The sequence below is a fragment of the Crocuta crocuta genome, unplaced genomic scaffold, assembly GCF_008692635.1.
Source record: "Crocuta crocuta isolate KB4526 unplaced genomic scaffold, BGI_CrCroc_1.0 scaffold189, whole genome shotgun sequence".
Classification (NCBI taxonomy): domain Eukaryota; kingdom Metazoa; phylum Chordata; class Mammalia; order Carnivora; family Hyaenidae; genus Crocuta; species Crocuta crocuta.
In genome coordinates, this window is record NW_027551564.1 from 3016668 (window position 1) to 3041025 (window position 24358).

Consider the following 24358-nt stretch of genomic DNA (forward strand, 5'->3'; position numbering starts at 1 on the left):
AACTGATTCTAAAGTTTACTTGCAGAAGCAAAAGACCCAGAAGAGCTAACATAGTAGTGAAGTAGAGGACACAAAATCAGAGAACTGACACTACCCTGCTACAAAACTATAGTAATCAAGAAAGAGTAGTATTGGTGAAAAATAGACCAGCAGGTCAGTGGATCAGAATAAAAAGCTCAGAAATAGACCCACAAATATAGTCAACTAATATTTGACAAAGGAACAAAGACAAATCAATGGAGAAAGGGTAATATTTTCACCAAAAAAAAGAAGGCAATGATCTTATGTAAACCTTTCACAAAATTAGCCAAATTGATCATAGACCTAAATGTAAAAATGCAAACTATAAAACTTCCAGAAGCTAGCATAGGAGAAGCTCCAGGTGACCTTGGGTTGGCAAGTGTTTAGTTACATTGAAAGCACAATCTATGCAAGAAAAATATGGATAAGTTGTACTTCATTCAAGTTAGAAACCCCTGCTTGGTAAAAAGAAACTGTCAAGAGAATGAAAAGACAAACCAGAGTGGGAGAAAAACGTTTGCAAAAAAAATGCCTGACAAAATACTGGTACCCAAAATATACAAAGAATTCTTAAGAAGAAAACAAATAACCCAATTCTGAATTGGGTAAAAGATCTGAACAGATACCTCACCAAAGAAGACATGCAGGTGACAAATATGAGAAGATGTTCAATGTCACTGTGTCATTGTGGAATTGCAAATTAAAATAGCAATGACATATCTGTGTACACCTCTCAGAATGAATAAAATCCAAAACACTGTCAATACCTAATGTTGGAGAGGATGTGGAACATGAGAAATTCTTGTTGATTGTCGGTGGGAATGCTAAATTATAGAGCCACTTTGAAAGACCGTTTGGCAATTTTTTTACAAAGCTAAACACATTCTTATCTTATGATCCAGCAATTGCATTACTAGGTATTTACCCAAGTAAGTTGAAAACTTGTGACCACACAAAATTTGCACAAGAATGTTTACAGCAGTTTTATTTATAATTGCAAATGTTGGGAGCAATTCACATGTTCTCAAATAGGTGAACAGACAAACGTACATCTGCACAATAAAATGCTATTCTACGAAAGAAGAAGATGGGAAAGGAGGAAAGAGAAGAAGGAGAAGGAAGAGGAAGAGGAGGAAGAAGAGGAATAATAAGTTATCAAGCAAAAAAAGAAAAGAAGGAAGTGTAAATGCATATTTTAAAGTGGAAGAAAACAATATGAAAAAGCTACACGCTATACGATTCTAACTATCTGACCATCTAGAAAAGGCAAAATTATGGACACAGTAAAAAATTCAGTGAGGGAAGGGGTGAAAAGGCAGAGCATAGAGACTTTTTAGGGCAGTGAAAATATTCTGATACTGTAATTGTGGATACATAATATTATGGATTTGGCAAAACTCACAGAACTGTACAGTACAAAGAATGAACCCCAACGTAAACTATGTACTTTAGTTAATAATAATATGTCAATATGGTATGTCAATTATAAAAAATTAGCACATTAATGCAAGCTATTAATAATGGGGAAACTTGGGGAGGAGGAGAGACGGGAAGTATATAGCAACTCTCCATACTTCCTCTTCAATTTTTCTGTAGATCTTTTAACTACTCTAAAATCTAAAATTTATTAATAAAAATATTTATTTAATTCCTTATCTTTTACCAAATAACAATTGAATAAATAAGTAAAGTACAAAGGTTGGATTTATGTGGTAAAATTATAAAATTGAGTAGTGGATATTCCACAGAGAGAATATCATGTAAAATCCAATGGTAATTGAACAGATTAACCCCTCAGCGTGCATGTGCACACACACCCCACGTACACACATACACATACACACCACAAACACACACCCCCTCCATATGGTCAAATTAAGGCTCCATGAAGACGATTAGGAAAGCACATTCCACAAAAGGAGGAAGAGATTCTTTTAGCAACCTGTTAAGGGAAAAGGAAAACTGAAAAATCATTGTGTTTTTATGTTTCCAGCTGTCTGATGTCCTGTCATGCAACTAGTCTATTCTCTAGAAGTCATTTGCAGGTGCCTTTGCATTTCAGCTATACTCTCTGAGTGATGCAACTAATGAGAAGACATGGGGTCAGCTCTAAAGGGAAGAAGTGATTCTGGGAATGTGGGGCTAGGAGCACACTATTGATTGATGTGCTATTGGTCAGAGGGCCCTACTCAAAAGTCATCAATGGTTAAATGTCAGCCTTGGGGGCATATTGAGTAGTAGTCCTCAAGGGGTCAGTCCTGCACCTGGTGCTGTGTAATGTTTCCGTGAGTGACTCCAAGGATGTGCTCTAGACTGTTTGTTAGGCGGGTTCATATTATGGATAATAATCCACAATCTACATGATACGGTGGAGAAACAGGGAGATGTTAAAACAGAGTGACTTATGGAGGGAAAGAGCAAGGAAATCTGTTTTATAAAACAGATTCCCTGTATGTGTCACAGAGTGCTCTTGTGATGAAACCTCCACCCAGGCCCTGACTTCATTTCTTTGGCTGACAGATTGTCCCTAAATGAGTGTGAGCAGGACCTCCGCTCCCCTGAGTTGTGAAACCACATCTTTCCTCGCTGGATTGGGCCCCATTGAAGAGCCTGAAATGGACTGGGCCTGGGAAAGATTCTCAAATACCCTGACATCTAAACTTGAAAATGTTTAGGTTTCATACTACTGTTAATTGTGAGTTAATGCAGCCTGCAGGTATTTTGAGATCAGCTGGGATTAGAAATGTTCATAATACCCAGAATTACCTTAATGACCAAAAGTGAAAATCTTATATTTTAATTGATTAGCTTATAAATATATAGTTTCTACTGCTTAAGAGAGAAATTATTTACATTTATAGTTTTATTTTTATTGTACTATGCTTATTACTGACACAATAATAAGTCACATAGCAATTCTGAAAATGAAAAAAATCATTATGAATTAAGACAGAGGTTCAGCTCTGAAGTCAAGCTTTGGGGAAATAAAAGAAATATTTGGATAAAACAAGACAGGGGAATTTTCTTTGAAAATACTGGGTGACTAGGAGCACCCGGGTGGCTCAGTTGGTTAAGTGTCTGACTTTTGATCTCAGCTCAGGTCATGATCTCAAGTTTTGTGGGTTCAAGCCCCGCATCAGGCCTTGTGCTGACAGCACAGAGCCTGCTTGAGATTCTGTCTCTCCTTATCTCTGCCCCTCCCCTGCTATACTTTCTCTCTCAAAATAAATAAATAAGCTCAAAAAAATTTTTTTAAATCCTGGGTGACTCAGTCGTTAGGCATCCTACTTTGGCTCAGGTCATGATCTCACAGTTTGTGAGTTTGAGCCCTGCATTGGGCTCACTGCTGTCAGCACAGAGCCCACTTCAAATCCTCTGGTCCCCTCTCTGTCTGCCCCTTGCCTCTCTCTTTCTCTCTCTCAAAAATAAAAAAATAATTAAAAAATAATTAAAATAATAAATTACTAATAAAAACTATGGTCTAAAAGTGGGACTTGTCAAGCACTGTTGCTATTTGGGGCTGGATAATCCTGTGTTGTGGGGGTTGGCACTGTAGGATGTTTAACTGCGTCCCTGCCTCTACCCAGTACATGCAGTAGCGCTCCCTCAGTTATTAAAAGCAAACACGTCTTGTGATTAGACTGCGATTAGACCAGGCAGCAGGAGACTTGGTGGGACAATCATCCCTCTCCACCACCACTACTGAGAGCTACTACTGTAAAGGAGAGACATTACAGATCCAAAAGCTCATTTTCTAAATGAAAAAGTTACATGGCAGTAAGATTAAGTAACTCCATCAAAGTCAGAAAACAAGTAAGAGGCAGATTCAGGACTACAACCCAGGTCTTCTGGCTGCTGGCCCGGGCTCTTTCATAACTTAATTCTGCTGCTTTGAGTTCTGGAAACCTGATCAAAGTCTGGGAGAACAGGCTTGCATAGTCCAGGTCCGACAACCCCGGGTGCATGGATTGACATCAAGTGTACTGTGAGTGATGGCTGTGGCGCTCGAACCCGTAGGGGGCCGGGCAGATGGCATTCTCTGAAACTCTCAGGACAGATTCACTACTAGATCAGGATAGCGAGAAGGGAAAGGAGAAGTTTGTGGAGGCAGTGAATCCTCAAAGCTGAATGTAATTTTGATTCGCTGCTGTCGTTGCGGAAATCCACAGCAGTAACTCAATGCTTCTGGGAAGAACAGGCCCAACAACCTTGCAGATAAAGTGAGAAAAGCCCCCATTTATTATGTAATCAAAAACATACCAGAGTTTCCATAAATTAACCTGACCCACATCTCAAAAAAAAAAAGTGACCTCTAAAAGCACAGAGATAAAAGTCAAAGTTGATAAATTAGATTTTGTCAAAATTTAAAAATTTTGTGCTTTGCAAGACACCATCAAGGAAATGAAAAGACAAGACCAAATTTCACAGAATGGGAGAAAATGTAAGTCAGATATCTGATAGACTTGCATCCAGATTAAAACTCTTACAGCTCAATAATATAAAGAACTCAATTAAAAAAAAATGGGCAACAAATCTGACTAGATATTTATCCACAGAAGATATAAAATGGCCAACAAACACATAAAAGATGCTCCACATCATTAGTCATCAGGAAAATGCAAATCAAAACCACAATGTGATACCATCTCACTCCCTAAAATGGTTCTAATCAAAAAGAGTAGACAATGACAACTGTTGATGAGGACGTAGAGAAACCAGAGCCTAGCAATCTACCAAAAACAAATGAAAACATGTCCACACACAAGCTTATATGGTAATGTTTGTAGCAGTATTATTCACACCAGCCAAAAAGTGGAAATGACCCAAGTGTCTATCAACTGGTGAATGGATAAACAGAATGTGGTATATCCATGCAACGGAATATCATCGTCAAGAAAAAGGAAAGAGCCGACGCATGCTACACCATGAATGAACCTCAAAAACATGCTAAGCAAAAGAGGGTCAGACACAAAAGGAGGCATACTGCAGAACTCCACTTTTATAAAATGTCCAAAAAAGGCAAAGATAAAAGGCAAAGCAGGTTAGTCTAGGGCTGAGAGTGGGGATGGGGCATGGCTGTAATTAGGGACAAGTCTCCTTTTTAGTACAGTAGAAATGTTCCAAAATTATATTGCAGTGGTGGCTATTAATTCTGTAAAAATGCTAAAATTTATTGAACTGGACACTTAAGTATGGGTGGACTTATGGTATATAAATCATATTTGAGTAAAACTGTCTTTAAAAATTCTTCAAGATAAATAAAATAGCTAGATGAATGAAACACAGCTGGGAGAAGAGCCACAATGTATATCCAACAGAGCGTGTACCGCACCCTCCTAAGAGTGGGTGAAATACAAATTGTTGATTTTAAAAAGAGTAATGAGTAAAAGAAGTAATGTGACATTCCCAAGAGAACATTGCTCAGTGTGCATCATTAGTATGACACAGCAGATATTAGGTGGAGATTATAATATTTAAAACAAATGACAGGTAGCAAGCTAGAAGGCTTTGATAAGGGTCCTTTATTGCAGCAAGTGTAATTATAGAACAGTTTATACCCCATATCAGTTAGTTTCTAATAGCAGTGCCCCCAAAGGAACAAAAAAAGTGTGGCTGAAGTTCAAATAGCAAAACACTGTGCCAAAAGACTGAGCAAGGAAGAAAAAAAGCATGATTTCAAAGTGGTTAGTGAAGAAGGTCTCGTCTCCAAACAAGTGATATCATGGCAATTTCTTTGCAGATGCAGAGTATAAAAGATAAGGGGAACATAATATGCTACTGTGGGTAGATAATAGCAAAAACAAAACCAAACAAAACAAAAAACAAACCAAGACTCACCTCTGTTCAAAGGCTCCTGTGAGTTTTGTTGGTTGGTGAAGTATTCAAGAGTTTCTTTAATATGGCTGTAAATTATCTTTCCAGTTTTCAACATCACTCCACTCATTTTTTCACACACCATGCACTTTTTTCCAGGTCAACCCAGCAACCATGTCCTTTAATGTGCAATATCCTTCCCCAACCTTCACCTGTTGAAATCTCACTCATTTTTCAAAGCCAAGCTTAAAAGTTCCCTGCTTCCATGAAGTTCTTCTTGAATCTCCTTAGTGGAACACATTCTGTCTTCTCTGTTCCCACAGCACTTTGTATATTTCTCCTAGCATTCACCCTCTCTTTCTGTTACAGTTCCCTATGCAACCATATTACCTTCCTTCAATAGTATAAACTCTTTCAAGTAAGCAGTTGTGCTTATGATCTTTCTACTCCTACCTAATATGTGACTGGAAAAGGCTAAGCCCTCAGTACATTTTTAATGAAATTTCCAAAGTAAGGAGTAAAGAAGGTCCTACCTTGAAACAACTGATCAAATCTACCAAATCTATATCCCATATCAGTTTCTAATAATAGTGTCCATAGGAACCATATCAAGTTACCAAATTAGAAGTGATAAGAGCCTTACTCTCTCTGCATATTTACTGTAATTAGCAAGAGACACTGGTGGCTTAATAGAATGAAAGAAGATATTTTAATGATGATAATAGCAATACCCCACAAATATCCCTGTAAATATGTTTGTAGAAATCAATTTAAATTCTAACATTATCATAAGGTGTTAACTATGTAACAAAATAAATTAAATAAATCTGGGGGTGGCTTAGGAATATTGAAGATGGGAAACAACCTAATTATTCCATGTGAAGTGTTAATTCCATTAACAACATTTAGCAGTACAAAGAGAGGAAAGTTTTATGATGATGGAAAGGAAACAAAATATAAAAACCTTATATTCTTTTTTAAATTCTTGGTAATAAGAAAAAACTATTCAGGGGCACACATTTATTTATTCAGGCAGTCAATCAGGCAAAGGACCAAGTATATTTAGTACGCTATAAGCCAGAAAATGGCACTAGGTGTTGAGGAAACTAGAAGCTGTTCATAAAGAGGTATAGATAGATTAAAATGTGAGTGAAATAAAGAGTTATATGTATTTTAGATTCTAATGGGTAAAGCAAAACCCAAATGAGTTTATAGTCAATTCTACCCTTACAGCTAGAGAGTGGTTCAGAAAAGGCTTAATAAGAGGAGGGAACCCTTAAGCTGAGTCTGGAAAATATTGAAGGATAAGTAGGCTGTCAGTGGAGGTGGGGGACATGAAGAAGAAGAAAAGGGTAAAAAGCCTTCCTTCTAGAAGGAACCATCCATGTACCTGGGAACTATAAGCAGATCACTACGTCTGGGTGCAACAGGAGATGCAAAAAGAAAGTAGTTGGAGAGATTTGCTAAGCTAAGAAGTTTGAACGTTAAGCAAGGGGGACCTGTGAAGAGTTTTAAGCTGGCCATTTACATTGTACCATTTGTACTGGTATATTTGCATTCTAGAAAAGTCACTTTTCTGGGAAGGAAAAAGATGAATTAGAGGGAAATAAGACTAGAAGAGGAGATGTAATTAGGAGAAGCTTCCTGTAGCCTAGTCCAGAGATGACAAAAGCAGGGCACGTGGTAGTGAGGGTGAAGAGAGGTGACAGATAGCAGATATAATTAGGAAGCTGATTCAACCAGACATTGTGATTAATGGCAAGTAGAGAAGAAGGGACGATGAGGAGTCAGGGTTTGGGGTTGGGCAATCGGGGCATGTCATTTTTTTGTTACAGGAAAAATGGGAAAAGTTTCAGTTAATGGGAAGATGATGAATTCTATTTCAGACATCTTAGATTTGAGGAAAATGTGAGACATCCCAATGGTAATTTTGAGTAGGCAGTTGGATTAATGTGTCTGGAGATGAGAGAGAGGTAGGGCTGGAATTAGACATTTAAGAATCAACTCCAACTCCATATATTTGTTAGTTTAGTCCACGGTAGAAGGTAAGACTTCCAAGGCCAAAATATAGAGTCTGAAGAGAACTGAAAGTTGGAAGGAACCTCAGGAAACACCAAGTCTCAGATCGCATCCAACCACACAATGGAAGAGGCCGCTACTTCAAAGGAAATGCTTTTGCATGACTGCTGTGATATTTTACCCAAATTGGTCTCTGCCAGCATTTTATCTTCCCCTAATCTAAATCTAGTGGCACCTTGCCTACTCCTTCTCTAACATTTTAACAGGTGCTATCATGAAAAATTCTCTTCCTAGGAGTTTTAGTTCTACTGGAACAAGTTATGGACTTTCTCTCTCCTTAAGACAAGAAAAATTCTTTAGAAAATCCCTCGGCACAAGAAAGAAAAAGTGCATCAAAAAAATAAAAGCATGTCCATGCCTTCCCACCTTCCCCTACATCACAAATTTTAAAAATACTGAACCCTGTTTATTTTTAAGTTTATTTATTTTCTTTGAGAGAGAGAGAGAGTGCACACAAGTAGAGGAGTGATAGAGAGAGGGGGAGAAAGAAGATCCCAAGTAGGCTCACTGACAGTGCAGAGCCTGATGGGGGACTCAATCCCACAAACTGTGAGACCATGACCTAAGTCCAAATCAAGAGCCAGCACCCAACCGATTGAGCCACCCATGTGCCCCAATACTGCACCCTGTTTAATTTAATTCATTAAGAGTCTACCTTTTGCAGTGAACTTATTGATCTGTCTGTATGTGGAATTATAGAATTAAAGAGATAGGAAGCCCTAGTAATTGATAATTTGTTCAGTTTAAGCCCTAGTATTACCTAATTGATCATTTAGGGCTTGGAAGTGGTTGAAGTATCAGAAAATTCCTGGGCCAAAACTCCTGGTCAACACAGTACTAGAAGTCCTAGCCAGGGTAATCACGCAAGAAAAACAAATAACAGGCATCCATATCAGAAATGAAGAAGGAAAATTATCTCTGTTTGCTAAATCGTAAATTCTTCATATAGAAAATCCCAGGGCACCTAGGCTCAGTCGGTTAAGCTTCTGACTCTTGATCTTGGCTCAGGTCATGATCTCACAGTTGGTGAGTTCAAGCCCCACGCTGGGCAGTGCACTGACAGCACGGAGCCTGCTTGGGATTCTGTTTCTCCCTCTCTGCCCCTTCCCCACTTGTACTCTCTCTCTCTCTCTCTCAAAATAAATTAAAAAATAAACTTAAAAAAAAAAAGAAAATCCTAACACATTTGTTGAAGAGACTTTCTTTTTCCCACTGGATATTCTTTCCTGCTTTGTTAAAGATTAATTGACCATATAGTTGTGGGTTCACTTCTGGGTTTTCTATTCTGTTCTATTGATCTGTATGTATATTTTTGTGCCAGTACCATACAGCTTTGATTACTGTAGCTGTGTAATATAACTTTGAAGTGCAGAATTATGATGTCTCCAGCTTTATTTTTCTCTTTCAAGATTGCTTTGGCTATTTGAGGTATTTTGTGGTTCCATACAAATTTTAGGATTGTTTGTTCTACTCTGTGAAAAATGCTGTTGGTATTTTGATAGGGATTGCATTAAATGCATAGATTGCTTTGAGTAGTACAGACATTTTAACAATATTTGTTCTTCCAATCCACGAGCATGGAATGTCTTTCCATTTCTTTGTGTCATCTTCACTTTTTTTCATTAGTATTTTATAGTTTTCAGGGTATAGGTCTTTTGCCTCTTTGGTTAGGTTTATTCCTAGGTGTCATATTGTTTTTGGTGCAATTGTAAATGGGATTGATTCCTTATTTTCTCTTTCTGCTATTTCATTATTGGTGTATAGAAATGCAACAGATTTCTTTACTTTGATTTAGTATCCAGTGACTCTATTGAATTACTCTCATAGTTTTTTGGTGGAGTCTTTTGGGTTTTCCATATTTACGTCATGTCATCTGCAAACAGTGATAGTTTTACTTCTTCTTATCTACCTGGATACCTTTTGTTTCTTTTTGTTTTCTGATTTCTGTGGGTAGGACTTCCACTAATATGTTAAATAAAAGTGGTAAGAGTAGACATCCCTGCTTTCTTCTGATGGTAGAGGAAAAGCTCCCAGCTCTTCCCCACTTAGGATGATATTAGCTGTGGGTTTTTATATATGATCTTTATTATGTTGGGAAAACTGGATAGGAACGTGCAAAAGAATAAAACTTTACCACCTTCTTACATCAGACATGAAACTAAATTCAAAATGGATTAAACACCTAAATGCGAGACCTGAAACCATAAAAATCCTAGAAAGGAACACAGGCAGTAACTTCTTTGACATCAGTCACAGCAACTTCTTTCTAGATATGTCTCCTGAGGCAAAGGAAAGAAAAGCAAAAATAAACTATTGGGACTATCAAAATAAAACGCATCTATACACCAAAGGAAACAACCAACAAAATTAAAAGACAACCTACTGAATGGGAGAAGATATTTGTAAATGACATATCCAACAAAGGGTTAGTATCCAAAATATATAAAACCTTATGAAACTCAACACCTCCAAAAAACTAACAATCTAATTTAAAAATGGGCAGAAGACACAAATAGACATTTTTCCAAAGAAGACATACAGATGGCCAACAGACACATGAATAGATACTTAGCATCACTCATCATCAGGGAAATGAAAGTCAAAACTATAGTGAGATGTCGCCTCACACCTGTCAGACTGGCTAAAATCAACAACACAATGGGGCACCTTGGTGGCAGAGTTGGTGGAGTGTCTGACTTCAACTTAGGCCATGATCTCTCAGTTCCTGGGTTCAAGCCCCACATCAGGCTCTGTGCTGACAGCTCAGAGCCTGAAAACTGCTTTGGATTCTGTGTCTCCTTCTATCTCTCTTCCCCTCTCCCACTCATGCTCTGTCTCTCTCTGTCTCTCAAAAATAAATAAATGTTAAAAAATATTTAAAATCAGCAACTCAGGAAACAACAGGTGTCGGTGAGGATGCAGAGAAAGGGGAGCCCCTGTACACTGTTTGTGGGATTGCAAACTGGTGCAGCTTATCTGGAAAACAGTGTGGAGGTTCCTCAGAAAGCTAAAAAATAGAACTACTCTCTAATCCAGCAATTGAACTTCTAGGTATTTTCCCAAAGAATACAAAAATACTGATCAAGGATACATGCATGCCAATGTTTATAGCAGCATTATCTACAATAGCCAAATGATGGAAGCAGCCCCAGTGTCCATGGATAGAGGACTAGATAAAGTAGAGGTGGTATACATATACAACAGAATATTACTAAGCCATAAAAAAGAATGAAATCTTGCCATTTGCCATGACATGGATGGAGCTAGAGAGTATTATGCTAAGTGAAATAGGTCAGTCAGAAAACGACAAATACCATATGATTTCACACATATGTGGAATTTAAGAAACAAACAAAGGTAAAAGAGAGAGAGGCANGTATGGAAATACTGAGTCACTATACTGTACACCTGAAAGTAGTGTTACACTCTAAGGTAACTAACTGGAATTTAAATAAAAACTTAAAAAAATAAATCCTAAAAATTCCACCAAACTAGTTTATTTCAAACTAATAAATAAAATCAGTAACATTGGAGGATACAAAATCAGCATATAAAAATCAGTTGTATTTCTCTACCTAACAACAAACTATCTGAAAAAGAAATAAGTAAAATAATCCTGTTGACAATAGCATCAAAATAATAAAATACTTAGGAATAAATATAATAAGGAAGTGAAAGTTCTGTGCCATGAAAATTATAAAACATTGATGAAATAAACTAAAGACACAAATAAATGGAAAGACATTCATGTTCAACAGATCAGAAGAATTAATATTATTAAAATGTTCATACTACCCAAGCCATCTATAGATTCTGTGCACTTCGTATCAAGATTCCATAGTGTTTTCCACAGAAATAGTAAAAACAACCTTACAGGAATCACTAAAGAATCTGACGAGCCAAAGCAATGATGAGAAAGAAGAATGAAGTTAGAGGGGCGCCTGGGTGGCTTAGTCGGTTAAGCGTCTGACTTTCGCTTAGGTCATGATCTCGCGGTTCGTGGGTTTGAGCTTCACGTCGGGCTCTGTGCTGACTGCCAGCTCAGAGCCTGGAGCCTGTTTCTGAGTCTGTCACTCCCTCTCTCTCTCTGACCCTCCCCTGCTCACGCTGTCTCTCCCTCTCTCTCCTAGAAATAAATAAAACATGAAAAAATTTAAAAAAAAAAAGAATGAAGTTAGAGGCATCACACTTCCTGATCTCCAACTATATTACAAAGCTATAGTAATCAAAATAATATGATACTGGCATAAAAACAGGGTGATTAAAGAGAATTAAAAGCCCACACATATACAGTCAAATAATATTTGACAAGGGAGCCAAGAATATTCAATGGGGAAAGGATAATCTTTTCAATAAGTGGAGTAGGGAAAATGAAAAATTCATATGCAAGAGACTGAAATGCACACACGTGTGCGCATGCACAGAGGAATGTGATTGGACCATAAAAAACAAGGAAGTTCTGCCATTTGCAGTAAAATAGATGGACTCTGAGACCATACTGTTAAGTGAAATAAGTCAGACAGAGAAATACAAATACTGTATGTTTTCACTTAAATGTAGAATATAAAAAACCTAAATTCATAGAAACAGAGTCGAATGATGGCTGTCCAGGTCTGGGGATGAGGGAAATGGAGAGATGTTGGCTGAAGAGGACAAACATCTCTCTGATGTGACTGGATATTTATTAATAACTCTTTAATAGCTGACTTCATAATTATATACCATAACATAATTAGCTAAATAATAGCTACGCTTTATTAATAATAGTGAATTAATATTCTAGTCTAACAGCTTAGAATAAGATGAAACCAGAAAGGAAGATTACAGAGAAGAGAGTGATTAAGAATCTAAAATGTATGTTTCATGTTCCATTTATCATCAGACCATCCACTAATTTATTCATCTTTATTATTCACTGTTTCACAACCAGTTTTGATATCTTCTTTTCCCATATGATCTTTGATCTCAGATTAACCCTGCTGGGCCTGATCTAGCTACGTTCTCACAGGATCCAAACATAGAGTATCTACTTTGTTGAACTTCAGCTAACAGGAAAAACCCTAGGTGACTCTAGTTGCCTCGGCCCTGCGCAAAGGCAGCAGGTTACATACTGATCACCAGGGAAGCCACAGGACCCAAAAGCAATGGCGGAGGGATGCTGATAGGGTTAAGGGTTGAAGGCTGCTCCTCAAGTAATTCAATCTCTCAGAGGCCAGAGAACAAGCTTCTGCAGCTCAGTTTCATTCTCAAAGCTCAGCACAGTGTCTGGCACTCAGTAGATACTTAATAAAAGATGAATGAATGAATGAATGAATGAATGAATGAATGAACAAATGAACTAGCATTGAGACCCTATGGTAAGGAAGTAGGAGTCTGGGTTCCTTAACATTTTCATCCTGAATGGCCTTGGAATTCCAAGAGTGACTTTACTGCAGAACAGTTCAAGTAAAGTCCATGCATCTTCAAAGCCAACCAAATGGGTGGCTTACCTGGTTGGGACGTGTGTCCATGAACAGAGCCGCCCAAGCACCAGGCGGGCCAGACTGATGTGGGTAGGAAGAGTGCATGAGGGAAGCGTGGGCCTTCTCTGACCATTCTCCTTCCCCAAAGTGCACATGAGCCCTGATGCAGGGGCCATGGCCCACTGCTCTGCCATCACCAGGGGCTGCTCAACTTTTCGGCTTCTGTTTATCACAATTTCAAAGCTTCAAACTTCTCCATCCCTGCGTGGGGAGGACAATCTCTCTTCCATTTCAAACATCTGCTCTCCATAACGAACTATTTCAAGCACCAAATTCTGTTTACTTCATTGAAACCAGTGACAGCGTAGCATGCAGTTTTTATCTGGATCCATGACTTTTTAAAGTCCTAACTTATTTCCCATCATTTTATCTTTTGGGGATTCACTCTGAATACTCTTCCAATTTCCTTTCCCTTCCTTCTTTTGCTCATTCATTCTTTATGGTTTGATTTTGTTGTTGTTTTGTGTGTCACGGTTTTTTTCCTCAAATTATTTCTTTTTTTAAGTGTTTATTTTATTTTTAAGAGACAGAGCATCATTGGGAGAGGTGCAGAGAAAGATGGAGACAGAGAATCTGAAGCGGGCTCCAGTCTCTGAGCTGTCAGCACAGAGCCCGACACGGGGCTCAGACCCACGAACCATGAGCTCAGGACCTGAGCCGAAGTCAGATGCTTAACCGATTGAGCCGCCCAGGTGCCCTACTCAAATTATTTCTTGGTCTGGAATGTTTTTCATGCAATAGGTGCCAGGTACCGTAAGAAATTTTGTTCTAAATTATAGTATTTTAGCCTATATTTCAACCTTGCATGGTAGATATTATTATTCCCATTTTACAGGTTAGAAAAATGTGACCAGAAAAACTAAATAGTTGCTCAAGGACATATAACTAGCAAAATTAGGAATCAAACCTGCTCTTCTCTGAAAACACAGGCAGTTTCCTTTTAATTATCTGGCCTCACCGAAAATGAGAAATGGACTCGGAAGAAAAAAAGTCACTTCTCCATGTGAGATAACAACTCATACATCCAGATACATTTGGAGAATGCATGCAGAAGTCTTCCTTTTGGTTTTATGGTTCTTTCTCAAAGCAGGAACTGAGGGCTCATAGGAGACAAAGAAAGGACAGTTGGAAAGCTCTTCTCCACTCCTCGTAAGCTCTGAGCCAGGGCTGCTTAAAAACCAGGAATCCTGTGCCAGAGTTTGAGTCTCCAGTTCGTTCAGCAATGACAGCTTTTATTTGAACACAGTTGCTCGGTGGGTTTTATGCTTCTTTTTTCCTAAGAGCTCTATGTCTCTCCTCATCTGTAACGGTTGATTTTTCTCACTGGCCACTGAGACAGAACTAGCTGTTCAGAGAAATGGGAGCACTCTGACAGTGCGCAGGATCAAGGCAGCAGGAGGGCGGCCCGGGGGGGCCCAGCGGGGCCACAGACAGGAAATGTGGCCCCATTTTTCTGGAGCTCCCAGAAGCAGGGACCTAGAGTCAGATATTTGTCTGCACGTGTCTTAAATTATGTTTTTGAAAGACTGTTGTCAGTTGTATGACAAACTATAGAAAACCGTTTGCACTTCTCCACCCTTTTCCTGAATTTTTAAGTATTTTTTATTTTATACCGTCACATATTCAATACTCTATGAACCATGATAACCAATACATGTTTATTGTACTATCATCTTCAGCTCTTAATTATTCACAGTATGAAGGATCTCTGTCCCATGCCCATTTAGAACCAAAAATAGACTGAAAGTTTCTCAACCAACATCACTAATGAAAAACCTAAGTGTTGGTCAATCTTCCTCGCTGCTTGCTAGGAAATTTCAAAGCTGAGGCCATTTTTTACAAAGGACACAAATTTGGCCCCTCAAAACAGGCAGATAAAAAAACAGATGGATTTTTATCTATTCATTCAAAGTGGGGGGGAGGGGCCAAGTGATTTGTGTGTTTTGTGCCTCTCTATTGGAGGACAATAAACTGATTGAGAGGGTTTTTTTAGGAAAAGAAAAGCAGACTCCCAACTAAATCAGCAACCATCCCTTTGGATGCCAGCTGACCTCGATGGAGATTTAGTGCTAGATTTAAAAGGCTTTGTTTACAGACAATTAAAAACCACATAAATTTAAATTGTCAAAGAAGAAATGGTTTGCAAAGCCTCTAACAGCTCAATAGCCCCTCCCCTGCCCCGCGCAGGAAAGACCCAGAGGCAAATACAAAGCCACTAACCCAAATGCCTGTGGAGTTTGCCAGGAAGCCAGACCCTGCTGCTTTGGCTGCTTGCTCCCGCTGTTGAAAAACAAAACCGTACACAGCTTCAACTGTGGATTCTCTGAGTGCTAACCGAACAGCGCAAGGGCCCCAGACAGCCAGGGAGGAAGTGCCTGCAAAAAAGTAGTCCACAAAGTATGGCTTTATTGCAATTAGGCCTTTAGGCGATCAGTGTGTTGGAAGCTTTGCGTGCACTCCATTTTTCCCGCCGAAGAAATTAGATGTACAGATCAAAAAGTGATACCAACGCAAACTCAGAGTGTGAGACCCCAAATCGTCCCAATTTTTATCTGTGTATTTTACTTCCTCCCATCAGCCATAGGGCAAATGGACACAGGCTTCAGGAAAGAGCAGCTCCACAGGAAAGAGGAAAAAACCACTCTTGCATGTTTGCATCAATATTTGGTGCTGATGTTGATGAATAAGTAATGATGTGTAGGTGTTGATAACATTTATACACATCTCTGATTGGTTCTGACACAGGTGCTCCATGGAGGATGAGGTTTACAAGCCGAAAACGGTCAGGAGAAAGCCATGGTTTCGGGCTGTCCCTCACAGATGCGGGGTTTTGCACCTGTGTTTGAAGTCGCTCTTCCATTTCGTTTCTCTGCAGAAAAGCCAGGCATGATGTTCAAACTGGGAGCACCTGTGTTTGGGGCCAACTTGGCCTATTTTGTGGCCTGAATATGGTCTACTGGATTCATTACTTAAACTTAACAAGAAAACTTTGTTTTCTTGGAGTTTTGAAATCTGGGATTAAAATTCTGAATACACCCACCTATTAATCTCACTACAGAACCATGCATCTGCAAATCGGTGTACAGTTTGCTTCTGTTGTTCAAGGATTTGGGTGATTAAAAACAAATGCTATTAAACACTGGATGAGGGCTGAAACCCTGCTCATTGATCGAAATCTTTGTTTAAATCAGAAGGTAATTTTCTTAGGTTAGCGATGTGACATTTGGGACCCGGGTCAACTACTAATTTAATACGATCTTACTCTACTCTAAGCTAAAGGCAGAAATTGAATGGCATCTCCAGCTAAATTAAAATTTGGAAGATTTTTTTTCTCTAATAAACTGACAACAATATTGATAGATTCTTCACTCTCTGCTTAATTGGGTTAAGAACATTAAAAATTCTCCAGTTAAAAATAATAAGTCTTTTGCAACCGTAACTAATCTTTCATTCCCTAAGGTTTGGCCAGTGACAACTGGAGGCAAATCAAGAGGAATTTATCACTCAGAATCATGGCCACAAGTCTCATTAAAAAAATTGCAGGGAGAACAATTAAATGGCATGTTCAAATTCTTTGGACTTGGCATTAGTAAATCTAAAGGCTGATAATATGCATTATGTAAATCTATTGGTTGCTTTAATTTTTAGTCATAATTGTGATATATAAATTATATTTTGTAATGAACTGTTGTACTTTTTATTAAAGAACACATTCAGGGGGAAAAGGCTGCATTTCAGTATCTTCAAAGAAATAAAATACAACTGTCTGACCAAAATTCTATTGATAAATTATGCTGGTAACAGCGTTCTGAAGAAAGAGATTTATTATTTAGAGTTTAGACTGAAGAGCAGAGGTGTCTATTAAGTAATAATGTGGTAAATAAATACTGTAGAATTAGTATGATAAAGAGGGTATGCAGATAAAACTGGCATGCTAGTAACAATTTTGACAAATAATTACGAACTGCAAACCATTTTCAGAATTAACACTTGTTTTATTTTTTATCAATTAGCTCAGCCTTTGATTTGAATTCTCCACCCTCTGGCGTCAAGGAGATGCCTTTTCTTTTCTTTAAACAAAGGATTATTCTTCCTCAAAAGGGGTTTGTCTAGTTCTTTTATTGTTTTATGTCACACAAGGGAAAAATGCTTTTGAGGCATCACTACTGAATTTAGCAGGGACGAGAGTTTACTGCTATATAATCATTAGTCAATGCAGTAGCTGAAACCTTAAACAAAAGAAAACAAACTACAAACAGGCAAGCATCCCCTAAAGGCACATCAGAACACCAGAGAGGGGCGGCATGGATTTCAAACAAGGTTGCCCAAGCATGTGCTAAATATTGCTGCTCTTGACTTTAAACTGCACACCAAGGAATACAGTTTCACCTTCCATTCTGAAACAATACTGAGGAGCAGGGGGAAGAGAATATAAAGGGTTTAGCGAATGCACTTTACTCCGACTCTACAGCAACTTTGTAAAAATTATATTTCAAGCCTAATAAAAATCTCTCAGTATAAAGGGTCCCATCATAAAGCTATTAGAAAGAGATGCTTAAATTGCCAGCATCTTTCTATCTTGATGCAGGCTTTGTTACCCCATACCGACTACCACCATATACTGTTACAGGTCTATAATACAGCTGTGTGCTGCTAGAAATCTTGGCAAAGCATTTCAGCAAGGCTTCTTGCTTTCAAACCGAGAATTTTCACATCAGGTTCCTAATGATGGCGCTAAGTATTAAAACCTGTCTAGAAGAAGTTTCTAAAGTAGGCTAATGAGGAAACACTGCTCTGAAAACAAACACAGGCAAAAAAAAAAGTATTAGTAAGAAAGTACAAATGAAGTAGTAATGCCATTTTTAAAGACAGGCAAATCAGTGCATACAGAATGCATTTCCACAGATAGGAACTCATGTGTTGGGGGGAGAAATAATACATACTATGACAAAAATACCTTTCCTAACATTTTTTTTTTCATCTAAAATATTTCTTTGAATTATTGATTCTGCTCTCTGGGGTGTGTGCGTGCGTGTATGTGTGTGTGTGTGTGTGTGTGTGTGTGTGTGTTATTTTTAATTACTACAGTTATTTTCATAGTCTTGTTGTTATTCAAACTTGCTGATTAAAATAGAGCTGAAGTTAATACCGTAACACAAAAGCCAGGCTGCATTGGTTTCTAGTCACCTTTTAAGAGGCTCTGTCAGAACAGGGTATATTAATCCACAGCAATATGTTTTTGCCACACAGTCCCAAGTCTTATACCCATTTCCTGACTTTGCTTCACTTCCCCGCAAAATGTCTTCTGTATCAAGCATAGTTTTTACGTAACTACAGGTCAGTCAGGTATCTTGTAGTTAACAATATGTAAAATTCTAAATGACAGTGATTTTCTTAGTTTTGGCTTTTATGAGACAAGAACTCAACAGTTCAGAGAATAGAAGGAATTGAATACTATTTAACTAGACTCTCAAAATACCCCATCTAAAATTCTTGGCAAGATAAAATCTCACTGGAGATAACACTGAATATTGGGAAAACTTATGGGTTTGGTTTCCACAATACCATATCTTGCCTGGGCTTGAGATTTTCTTCCTATTTTAACTTATATAAAACCCCATTGTCTATCCCAGAACACCACCAAGGCTTCTTTATCCCACCAGTCATGTCATTTTTCCTTACATTTGTTTGGAAACATTGCATGTAGTTGTCTGGCTAGAAGCTGGATTAAACAAATGGAGAAGAAGAAAGATAGTTTTAAGTGCCTTACTTACTTTATACTTTTTATGTTTCTTGACATTAATCAATGAATTAATTCCATAGTTTATGAAAGCACTGCCCATTTCAGATTTTATCAAGACTCATTCACTTTCCATTACATAGATAGATATTCCTTGACAGGAGGGGCTCAGATTCCCATCTTGTCCCCAGACCAAGCTCCTTTTTACCCTGACCCCCACCCCTTGCTCAATAAAAGTTTATTAAATGAGGGGCACCTGAGTGGCTCAGTTGGTTAAGCATCTGACTTTTGATTTCTGCTCAGGTCATGATCTCACAGTTCATGAGCTCAAGCCTTGCATCAGGCTCATGCTGACAGCACAGATCCTGCTTGGGAATATCTCTCTCTTCTCTCTCTGCCCCTCCCTATGTGCTCTCTGTCTCTCTCTCTCTGTCTCAAAAGGAGTAAACTTTTAAAAATTTTAAAAACTAAAATAAGTTTATTAAATGAATGAATATATCAGACAATGAATTAACAAGCGTCCTGTCCAAGAAATAATGGAAATCAAGAAACATAGGCAAAATAATTAATATTTGAGAAGACTCAGATTGAAGGAGAATCTGAAGGAGAATCACAAGGCCTTGTGTCTAGATACTCACAAAAAGTTGGTTGAGGACTGAGCAAATGCCACCTACTTGTACCAAATAAATATTTCAATTACATTCCTATCCTAAATTACCCTTTCAACCCACCTCAAGGATTTTTGCATCGATGATTTGGCTTGCCAAAACTCTATTTTATCTATGTCACATATTTACATCTGGGTAATAAAATATGCTTTTTGACTCTATAGAAAAGTTTCCATCTGTTTGATTCTCCCTCAGCAAAAGTTACCCTTCCTCACCGAATTCAAATAGAACTATTCCAGATAAAATGAGAAAGCAATTTTTTGGTCAAAAGTAATTTTCTTGAATATGCCAAATGTCTTAGTTTTCAAAGCGTCCTTAAAAGACCATAAGAGTATTATTACAATGCTTGCAAATCTGGTTCTTTTTTTTTTTTTATAAGTTAATGATGTGGGATGAGAGATATTTCATCTTTTATACAGTTATTTGACAGTGATGAATTTAATTCATTCTATCACATTGAATGATACATTTATATTCAGTATGTAGTTTAAAATTTCATAAATGATTAAAGTCCCTGTCGTTTTAATTATAATATGCAGAGAGCAGCCAGAACTTATTTGCAAAGAATAATGTACAAGTCAATAAATTTGGTGAGTACTCCTGACAACATATAAGTAATGACTTTAGAAGTATAACTACCTGTAGTTGAAAACTAAATAACAAAGGTTCGTGTTTGGGTTTTTATAAACTAGCTGATCTAGCTTTCTGTAGAAGCTCTTTGGGGTTATAATTTGCTTTATTAAATTGAAAACAGAATAATGCAATGACATTACATTAGTAGTGAACCATTTTCAACTAGAGTCCAGCTTGAAATTAATCAAACTTGGTCACGTTCCTGCCCCTGGACCTCGGTCACTGGAAAGCACTTTGGGTTCTCAGAGCTTCCCTGGTATCCTTTAAACCAAAAATTGTCCCCAAGAGAGTCTGATCTTCCCACCCAACTGGATGGCTCAATACTTAGGACCATGTTGTCGCTATCACCGCTCCCCACCCTAGACTGTACACTGCCACTTACAGCTGGACTCGTTTCCATCAATAAAAGGGCCTCCTTCAATCCATTGATTTATTCATTTGGCAAAACATTTACTTGCCAGCCATGACTCTGCCCTCTGAAGTTACAGAACTGCACACAAAGGAAAGGCCTGGCCAGAATAGATTGGCCTGCACTGGACAAAGAATGAAAGAAACCAGATGGTTAGAAGTTTATGGGCGCCATGGGTTTATGTAGAATTATAAGGTATAACCCAGTCCCTCCTGGACCTTACATTTCATTCATTTCAGGGTATTCCTCTCTACCTCAGAATTCCATTTCATCACAAGAAATCAAAGCTATACTGACAATGGAGACAGCCTTTGCTTGAATCCTTCTTTAGGTTCAGGAATAACTATTGGGATGATCCAATTACTTTCTGGCACTTAATGACTCAAATGGGCTTAAGGCAATTCCTCCTCTGAGGGGCATCTGAGACTGTCCCCCACAATAGGTCCATTGGAAAAGCAAGCATTGGTGTTGCTCACGCAATCTTAGCACGCTGAAGGTTGATCTTGGCCAACAGGTCTATTAGGTCAACCTTCTTGTTAACATTTTGAGCCTGGTATCATATGAATAGACTGGAAGTGAGGTTTAAATGTGTGCCTCACAAAAGCATGTCATGATGAGCCCAGTCATCATTCAAGGTCTGTGCTAAGAACAGAAGACAGAAAAGAAGCTGAAATGCTAATATCGTGTCACCTTTGTTTAGTTTCAAACATCTGTGGCTGAATACTATGAATCCATACCAGGAAACATTTTTTGAGAGCATGGCTGCTCAATTTATGGGAAGTTTTGTCTGTACGATAACTGCAGGGCTGTATCTGTAGTTTTATCGCAGCTGGTCCTTTTGATGTTTGTGTTTCTCAGAAGTCAAGAAAGAAGGAAGAAAGGAGGGAAAGGAACGGAAAGAAAGGAAGGAGCCATAGGAGGGAAGGAAGGAGTGAAAGAAGGAAGGACGGAAGGAAGGAAGGACGGAAGGAAGGAAGGAAGGAAAGAAGGAAGGAAGGGAGGGAGGGAGGGAGGGGGAAGGGAAGGAAAAAGGGGAAGGAAGGAAGGAAGGAAAGAAGGAAGGGAGGGAAGGAAAGAAGGGAGGAAAGCAACCACTTACAAATATGGATTCCAAGCCTCCAACATATGAATTTCACAAACATGAAGGAGATATTAACATCTCAGAGGACACAGGAGGATAAAAAGAGAGAAAAGTCTTCTCTGTGATGCTCTAAGAAAAGCTATACCCATTCTGATCCATCCCACTTTTCTTCATGTCTTCTCCTATCCCACAACTCTCACTCCAACCCTTCCATTCCCAACATGGCCACCAAAACACAGGAGAAATCCTTGTGCCCGTTTTAGAACTGAAATACAAAAACTAAACTCTGCCTATTACCCAAACAGATGAGTTCACCGTCATCCCTAAGCAGGGTATCCGGTGGAAACAGCAACAGACCTTTAACCAGAGCGCGGGGGCAGGGTGACAGCCTAACGGACTCCCACCTACCATCCCTCAGGGTTAATAAGCCACCTGTCTTGAAAGTAGCAGTCATATTGGTCTTTGAGGCCTATCCCAATACTTAAACTCTTGATGAAGTTCTTACGTGCCAAAGGAACTTACTAACAAAGCCACTGAGTCAATTTAACCTCGGGAAACTGGACCCAGTAGACTAGGCTATCAGAGTTTTGTGTTGAGATAATTACTGCACTAAAGAGAGCATATGGGCTGTCAGAGCTGGCACATGGCCTGCACCAGCTGTTACCTGGGCGCTTTGGAAAACCTACTGAACAGCATTTTGGACACGGCACAGCTCTGTGTAAGTTTTCCAAGGCTTCTACTGGGAGTTCTTCATAATAAATTTATTTCCTGTATCAGGGAGGATTGCACCCAGTAATGTAACTGGAACAAGCATGTTAAATTTTTCTGGCAGATAGAGAATCACTGGCTAAAAGGGAAGAACAATCTGGGGCATAAACCGGCACAAAGCCTGCAAAGCCGGGAATAAGCAACACATTAACTAGAACAGGTTCCCCTGACTTAAAACATGAAAAAGATCCACCTAACACAGGGAGAATTTCTTTGAAAACAGTTGATAGAGCAGATAATCCACTGAAACATCTACCACAGTGGCTGGCACAAGTGAGAGTTGTCATTTTTATTATTCTATTACTAAGCCTACCTCGTAGACATACTCGGGATTCCCGAACGGCCAGGCATTCTGCTGCAAGAGCTCCTTCCCCTCAGCAGAGCATCTCTCCAAGAAAGAATATTAAAGTGTCAGCCAATGAATGCCTGTTAAGGACAACAGCTTTCATCTGTAGGTACCACATTTTCTTCTGAACACCCCTCAAACCTGACAGCCCTCGTCTCCGTGACGGGCACTCTCGAAGTCCAGCTACCCTCGCAAGTACAATACAGCCACAAGCCACATGGACGGAGAAATCCGAAGACAAACCAAAGAAAAACAAGGGGTAACGTAAGGTTTTTCATACTAGAGTTGTCATACAGAAAGACGAATTTCAGTAAATATAACCAAACTATATGACATTAATAATTAAGCTTTAATGTCAGTAATAATGTTATCACAGTGTAACTCAGATTCAACTTCCTTATTGAAAAATGATTTTTTTCCCTTCAAGAATGTCAGGGACACTAACTCTGGGCCACAGCAGCCCCTCATTACCGAAAAGTCACTGCAACATCGATTCAATGGTGGTGAGACCGGACTTTTATTTTCAAATTCAAACCTTGTAATCTCTTTAAAAACAGGAGTAGGGTGAGCATCACAGTCACAGCTCTCCTCCACCTGTTTGACAAGGAAAGTTAGCTTCACTCCGAGGAAATAATTTAAAGCCACGTTTACTCGCAAAACACATCTCGCTCAAGGTTTTCTTTTGAATCAGAAACTACACCCCATCTCGATTAAGTGAATTTACTTTGAGAAAATACACAACCATTAAAGACCAGCTCTGGAGGCACTGAGTCCGGACCTCTTTTGTCATATTTCCAGAAGGACAGACAGCCGATTTGGGTTCCCAGACAAAGACAGGCGTGCTTCGGTGGAACGGGTAACGTGTCCAACTTGGAAAAATTCAGTCATTAGATTTAAATTTTTAAAATGTATGCCTTAAAAACATTCAGGACGTTTAGAAAATCTCCCGCATTACATCACAGTAAGTGCATCCCCACATTATATTTTGCAAGCTTTAGCAAATAAAAAAATCCCCCAGAAGAATCTTAATTCTTATCTATGGAAAACATTAAACTGCTAAGCGCTAAGAACTGGAATTAGTCCTTAAATCTCTAATGAGAATAATAAAACATGAGTGCAGTTTGTGCTGTAACTTGATAAGGCCTGAATTTACTTGCTGTTCGGAAAACTCACTGATCCAGCAGTATGGCTTTTACTCCCTGAGGTCCAGGAAACAGTATCTGTCCTCCAGGAACCTCCTCTGCGGTAAGCACTTCTTATCAGTGCTATCAGAGGAC